The sequence below is a fragment of the Mytilus trossulus genome, chromosome 2, assembly GCF_036588685.1.
Source record: "Mytilus trossulus isolate FHL-02 chromosome 2, PNRI_Mtr1.1.1.hap1, whole genome shotgun sequence".
Taxonomy (NCBI): domain Eukaryota; kingdom Metazoa; phylum Mollusca; class Bivalvia; order Mytilida; family Mytilidae; genus Mytilus; species Mytilus trossulus.
Genome location: NC_086374.1, coordinates 62,797,867 through 62,806,019, shown reverse-complemented (window position 1 = coordinate 62,806,019; position 8,153 = coordinate 62,797,867).

Here is an 8,153-nt window from a genome sequence, read left to right as displayed (position 1 = left end):
ACGAGTGAAGAGTATGAAAAATAATATTTTCAAATTGTATTTTATAGATAATAATACATAATAAATATTGAAAATAAAGTACACACTAAATTAACTATTTAATCACAATCCAAATTCAGAGCTGTATCAAGCTTGAATGTTGTGTCCATACTTGCCCCAATGTTCAGGGTTTGAACTCTGCGGTCGTATAAAGCTGCACCCTGCGGAGCATCTGTTTTTATATGCCCTAGATGGGACAGTTTCTATATTTATATGGTAGTACAGGCAAAGTATATATTAAGCAAATTGTAGTGTGTGTAAATAACACATTTATCACTTGATAAAGGTAATTGCTATTGACAATGGCAACTAATCTAGAAAAAATCTACTGTCTTCTAAATAACATAAGTGTCTTTAAGTTATATCACTATATAGGTATCCGGTCGTTCCGGCCCCAAACCGATCCGGCCCTAAGGTAGCAATACACAGTTAGGAGTTTAGTTTCGCATTATGGCCCCTGTGGATTTTTGAAATAGGAAAGTTATTGTGTAATAAATATCATTTTTAGACAGATGAGTGCTAATTTAGCCTTCAAAGGTGGTTTATAAGAGCATTAAGATTATTTTTTACATGTTTTACGGGCTGTTTTCTGTTTGACAGTCCGTATTTTCATAGCTAGACCGGCTATCGGTCCAGAAATTAGTGTACTGTTTACAAACACTCTTTTTCTACACGAAGTTTTTGACGCAATTTTACAAAAAAATGAGACGAAAGACATATGATTTTCACTGGATTTGCTGAATGATATATGTACACAGTTTCAGAAAAGGTATGACTTCAAGCGATTGAAATTCTACTTTTAGCCAAATTTTAGGGAAATATGTGACATCTTTCCCCCCCTTTTTGCAATATTTTATAACAAATAAATGCAGATTGTTGCCATGGATACACCAAAAAGAAATTATATTTCACCATTATATATACTGGAAATAAAATCTATGGAAGATTCTGATTACATACATATGCCCATATATGACACAAACAGTAAGCTTGACATTGCATGAAAGCAATGAAAAGGGAATGGTAAAATTCATAAGGACAAATTTTAGTATTTTTCCCTAACTGTTTATTGCTACCTAAGGTAGCAATACACAGTTAGGAAAAAAACTTAAAATTGACACTCATAATTTTTAAACACCCCCTTTCCCCTCCTGTCTAACAAAGAAGGCTTTATATGTGTGTTATGCATGTATATACTTGTAGAAAGAGAATCTTCCATAGATTTGATTTCTAATGGTCATAAGGGTGAAATATAATCCCTTTTGGGTGTAACCATGGCAACAATCTGCATTTCTTAGATACAAAATATAGCAAAAGAGGGGGGTGAACATGTCACAAAAGTCTCCAAAATTTGGTCTAAAGGAAAATTTCAATGAATTACAGTGATACCTTTCCTGAATCCATAGGTTTATATCTATCAAGTGGTCCAAAAAAAATCATATGTCTTCCTGCTCGTTTTTCCATAAAATTGAATTGAAAAGATCGAGCGCAAAATCTTTGTTGATAAACATTACAATAATTTATGGACCTATGAACGGTACGGGTAGGAAAATACGCACTGTCAATCATTGAAATGGCCTATAAAACATGTTAAAATCAATCTAAATGTTCATATAAACCCACTAAGAAGGCTATATTATTCTTCAATTACCTAAAAATCAATTTTATTGTACAAAAACTTTCATATTTAAAAAATTCACAGGGGCCATAATGCGAAACTAAACTTCTAACTGTGTATTGCTACCTAAGTCAATCCCGCCTCAAGTCGATCCGGCCCAAGTCGATCCGTCCCACGTCGAACCGGCCCCATAATAAAAGAGGGACGAAAGATACCAAAGGGACAGTCAAACTCGTAAATCTAAAACAAACTGACAACGCCATGGCTAAAAATGAAAAAGACAAACAGAAAAAACAATAGTACACATGACACAACATAGAAAACTAAAGAATAAACAACACGAACCCCACCAAAAACTAGGGGTGATCTCAGGTGCTCCGGAAGGGTAAGCAGATCCTGCTCCACATGCGGCACCCGTCGTGTTGCTTATGTGATTACAAATCCGGTAAATAGTCTAATTCGGTAGGTCAAATTCATGAAAGGGAAGGGGATTGTAGTTACGACGTAAGGAACATATCCGATATCATTTGTGAAACGGTTATTCCATAACAGTCAACCAACTCGTGATGGCGTCCGTAAAATTTACGAAGGGATGATTTCAACTTCACCATTTGGAACTCTTGGTTTAATAGCTTCCTTGTGAGCAGTAACCCTCTATCAAGAAAATCATGATAGGAAATGCAAGCACGAGACTATCGTATCAATTGGGATATATATATCCCGTATGCAGGTGCTGCTGGAATGTTGCTACTTAGACATGGAAAGTTCACAATTTGGAAGCTGAAATCATCTCTTTTGTCGTAAAGTTTTGTCTTCAACCGACCCTCATTGTCAATTTCTAGATGTAAGTCAAGATATGAAGCCGACTTCACTGTATCTGTAGTATCCTTTATCGCCAATTCGATGGGATAGCATCTTCGCTAGCCAAGGGTAACGATCCACTCCCGCTCTCTTCACCCTTGGCGGATTGAGATAAAATTTCGGAGACACAAGGTAAGGATTTTTATTGGTTGCAGTCAAAACTCGCTGCATCCAATCAAAATGCGCCTGTAACATGATCACGTGTTAATGTAGAAAGTGTTTGTAAACAATTGCCACGTGTTTTTTGTGCAACAAGCCTTTACATCCCTAAACATACGACTATATTTAGTGAAAACTTGAATGTTTTTAATCAACAAATGGAAGTTCCTGTGTATGTTTCATGCACAAATGCATGAATGTTGACGTATGCTTTCATTTCCGGCTTTACCAAGTGTGTAGCATCCAGACGCTACTGTGTTTTTACCTCCAAGCTGAAGAGTTCAAGTGCTACCATTGGTCAAGACTAATGTATTCGGAATTGGCGTGGTTTTTATCTTCCGATAGATGGCGCAACATTGTTTTCACAAATGTTGGCTCAATCCGCCAAGGGTGAAGAAAGCGGGAGTGGATCGTAACCCTTGGCTAGCGAAGATGATGGGATAGATGCGATTCACATAGTCACCAAATTTTGAATTGTTTAGTGAAAGAACGTCATCTATATAGCAGAAAGTAGAGTTAAAGGATATTGCTAACTCCTTATCTTTCTTCCTAAGAAGTTCCTGCATGAAGTCAGCCTCATAATAATAAAGAAACAAGTCAGCAAGTAGAGGGGCACAGTTAGTTCCCATTGGGATGCCGACAGTCTGTTGAAAAACAAGTCCTCCGAACGTAACAAATATGTTGTCAATCAAGAAATCAAGCATCTTGATAATATCGGTTTCAGAGAATTTTTTGTTTGAATCAGAATGATTCTTTACAAAGTAGGATTTATCGATGCCTCCCTAAGACAAGATACTTGTATCTACGTTGGTAAGAGATGAATAAACTATATATTGATTTTGGAGGAATTTGGTGACAGTATAAATGGAAATTGCAAAAAGTGTCGGATGAGAATAGTTAAGCGAAGAATTGCAGTACCAGTTCAAATTCTTTATTAACTTTGAGCCTTACCAGTTACGGCTCATCAGTATAATCAAGTACATATACAGTGTATACATATGGCATATAACAAACAATATAAACAATATGCATAATAAACAATAGGTGACGTCAGAAGTTTCATCAATACAAAAAATCTTTTATTACAATAAACTGTTTCTTAATTTAAAAGAGAAATGTATATACTTTCCCAAGTTACAAAGCTGTTTTGTGTTTTCACCTGATAATAATTCTATTAAATTAAAAGTTGATGGCCTAGACCACTAATATTTTTTTTTATATTTTTTTCGCAAATCAGTATATTTTCTTCATTGAAGAATACAATGAAATTCATCCTCTATTACTCCTAAATCACAAAAAAATACAATTTCTTTCATTTCAGCTTCAACATATTTTAAAATATGAAGGTTTTTTTCGATGATAACTTTAAATGTCATTGCGATTTTTATTTTATTTAGTTCACAAACAGAATAGCTAAATTAATATTTACAGTCCAATGGAACCTATAAAATTTAACTCTTTATAATGACTTGTTTAATCAAATCATTATAGTCTATCATTTGTTTATTCAACAATTGTCTGATGATTGTGAACTAAGGTAATGCCTCTTGTAATCACTTAATTCAATCAAATCCTGATTTGATTAATTAAAGTTACGCAATCAACAAGGTCTTTATAGTTGTCGAGGTCTAACATTTTGGTCACATATTAAACAAGAAAAAGCCATTGTGATATTAAAAATCACACGCATTCAGTCTTCTCTTTTATAGAAAGGATTTCGGCAAATCGAACAATATTTCTCAATTGGAGAAATTTTTTAAAAGAGCATAAAAGAAAAATAAAGTGTGTATGTATCAGCTTGGGGATCGGCTTGTACCGTTGAGTATGTAACTCGGTATTCGTTATTACACAAGATAAAAGACTTGTTAGGATCACAGTCATTATTGAAAGATAATGCTAATTACTGCTGATTAATATTGCTGTATGAACTATTTTATATGCGTTTCTTCCCAATAATCTGGAAAACTTGTAATAAAAACATTATCAACCTAGTTGTTTTATACTCATCTAAAGAAAACAAAATCAAAGGTCTTTTTTTTTTTTTTTTTTTTACCGTATATTATTTACATTATAATAAAATCATACACATTTATGAATTACAATTAATATATCTATATTTTTGTTCCTTATAAAAATATTTTTCATTGGGGCCGGATCGACGTGGGGCCGGATCGACCCGAAAGCACTATAAATGTCCAATTGCCTACGAAATGTTTTTTTTCTAAAGTATAATTATTTGTTCTATCTGTAATCGAAAATTGGCTTAGCTGATTCTAGGAAACGAACTTCTCTTGAGGACAGAAGAACCTGGTCATCTGGGAAGGTTTTAGGGCATATCATGCTCTAGGTAAAGAAAATTCAAATGCATTTTATATATAAGAAAATAAGAAAATAAAGTTGTGTTGCACACTTTTTCGCCCTTGCAGAAGGATATAAAATTAACAAACAGTTGAGTTGCATTTGGTATAGGCCACTCAGCCACACAGTTTAAATTTAAAACTATTGTCAGGTATCGATTGTCCTTCTATTAACTTTGTCAATTAAAACAATTAAAACATTTCACTTCATTTATTAAATGTCTGGTAGGTCTCAAACTTCTTTCCTAACTTTGTTTTAGTTTCAAGGAATGAAAAAAGTGGACTGCAACATCAAGTGAAGTTTTTAATTTTCTAAAACATAACATGCATTTGAAATTATTTCTAGTGCATGCTATGCCTAAACACTTTTTCTATTATACAGCTTTTCTTTACTGTAAGCCAAAGGGTGCACATGAACCTTCATGAAAACAAATGTAGTATGATTGTTAGTGAGACAAGTTCACAACAATCCATAAAGCCACAGCAGAAAATGTGAACAATAGCAGGTCTTCATGTCCAGTGGCTATATTTTTAACGAGTATTCCTTATTCTACAACTGAAGACAATTGGCGAATCAACAACCTCTGATAACTACTTATCGCTACATATTCGCAAAAAATAGTATAATCTATGCCCCTCCTTATGTTCACTTATGCCAAAATGTGTGTGTTTATATATCGATTATTTGGTTGTTTTTCCTCTAATAGTTGATGTGTTTTCCGCAGTTTTGATTTGTTACCTGGATTTGTTTTAGTTAAATCGATGTATGACTATTGAACAGCGGTATACTACTATTGCCTTTATTTGGAACCTTTTTTCGACACATCAGAAACGGGAGTGCTGAGAGGTTTGATTTTAATCAGACTGATGATGAGCCATACTTGCATTGGTGTGCATTTTGTCTGCGATATACTTTCTTAATTGTTAGGATCTGATAGTTCATGTTATATATTGCCTCTGTTTAGACAAATGGTTAACTTGTTTTAATTTACTTTATATGAATTGTGTTTTGTAAACTCTAACTAATAGTTAGATAAAACAGAGTTTACACTCGATCAACACTTAGAATCCGTGATCACTTTTCAGATCATATTATTTAATTAAAACATTCAAATAAACTGATATTTGAACAGGTTACTCAAAGTTGCATTTTCTGGTGTATGACAGTAGGTTGGGGATCCTTTATATACCAAGTCAGGAATATGACAGTCGTTATTCATTCGTTTGATGTTAAATTAAGAATGGAAATGGGGAATGAGTCAAAGAGACAACAACCCGACCATAGAACAGACAACAGTAGAAGGTCACCGACAGGTCTTCACTGCAGCGAGAAATCCCGCACCCGGAAGCGTCCTTCAGCTGGCCCCTAAACAAATATATATACAAGTTCAGTGATAATGAACGGCATATTGAACTCCAATTTGTACACAAGAAACCAGAATTAAAAATAATACAAGACTAACAAAGGCCAGAGGCTCCTGACTTGGGACAGGCGCAAAACTGTGGCGGGATTAAACATGTTTATGAGATCTGAACCCCCCCCCCTAGAAAAGTAAACGCACATTAAAATTCATTCAAGAGAAGTCCGAGTCTGATGTCAGATGATATAATCAAAGAAAATAAACAAAATGACAATAATACATAAATAACAACAGACTACTACCAGTTAACTGACATGCCAGCTCCAGACTTCAATTCAACTGATTGAAAGATTATGTCTTCGTCATATGAATATCAGGCACAATCCTTCCCGTAAGGGATGTTGCCGCTTTTGTATTTGACATTTGATTATGGACTTTTCGTTTTGAATTTTCTTTGCAGCTCGTTTTTTTTTGTTTTGTTATTATTTTTTTTTAACAGAAATAAATTCATTATTGTTAGCTACAATAAACGTGGGTTACACTACGCTAAACTGATAATCTACAGTAACTACCACCACAAACTGTCATTAATACCACGGTAAGCAACACTATACGGAAAAGATTATTATATACAGGCAACAGTAGTATACAGATGGTCGAAAGTCATAAATCGTTCGATAGAACAAAATCCGGGTTAAAAACTAACATTGAGGGAAACACAAATATAAGTATAAGAAGAAAACAACGGAACAACAGAAACACTTAAGTGCAACAAAAACAATACGACAATGCAACACACACATAAACGAACAATAAGAAAACAATTGCCATTTTCCTGACTAAGTGCCGGAAATTTTGATGAAAAATGGTGGGTTGAACATGGTTTTGTGGCTAGCCAAACCTCCCGCTTTTATGGCACCTGGTGTGTCTTTTGTCTGTGATATATATATACATTCTTTATAATTAAGATCTTAGACTTCATGTTAAAGTGCCTCTGTTTAGACAAAGGGTAAAATGTGTTTTAATTTACTTGCTATGAGTTTTGTTTTGTTGATGGAACGATAATTAATTAAAGTTAACACTTGATCACCACTTAGAATCCGTGATCACTTTTCTGATCATATTATATATTTAATAAAAAGAACATTCAAATGAACTGAATTTTGAACAGGTTACTCAAAGTTTCATTTTTTGGTGTATGACAGTATGTTGAGAATCCTTAATAATTTTATACCAAGTCAGGAATATGAAAGTCGTTATTCGTTCGTTTGATGGGTTTGCGCGTTTATATTTGCCATTTGATTATAGACTTTCTGTATCGAATTTTCTTTGTAGATCGTTTTTATACGACCGCATATTTTTTTGGGGGGATCGTATAATGGTATGATGTCGTGGTCTGCGTCGTCGTCGACACATTTGATGTCCGGACAATAACTTTAGTTTAAGTGAAGGCATCTCTATGGAATTTAATAAGAAGGTTCAATACCACAAAAGGAAGGTTGTAATTGATTTTGGGGATGATGGTCCTTATCGTTTTTGAATAAGGGGCCCAAAACAAGCATTTTTCTACTTTTAGGGTATGAACTTGTGTATTCGGTGTTGACATGAATATCAATAATGTGGTCATTTTTATAAATTTCCTGTTTACCAAGCTTTGATTATTTTTTTTATCCCAGGCATAGATTACCTAAGCCGTATTTGGCACAACTATTTGGAATTTTGGATCATCAATGCTCTTCAACTTTGTACTGTTTGGCT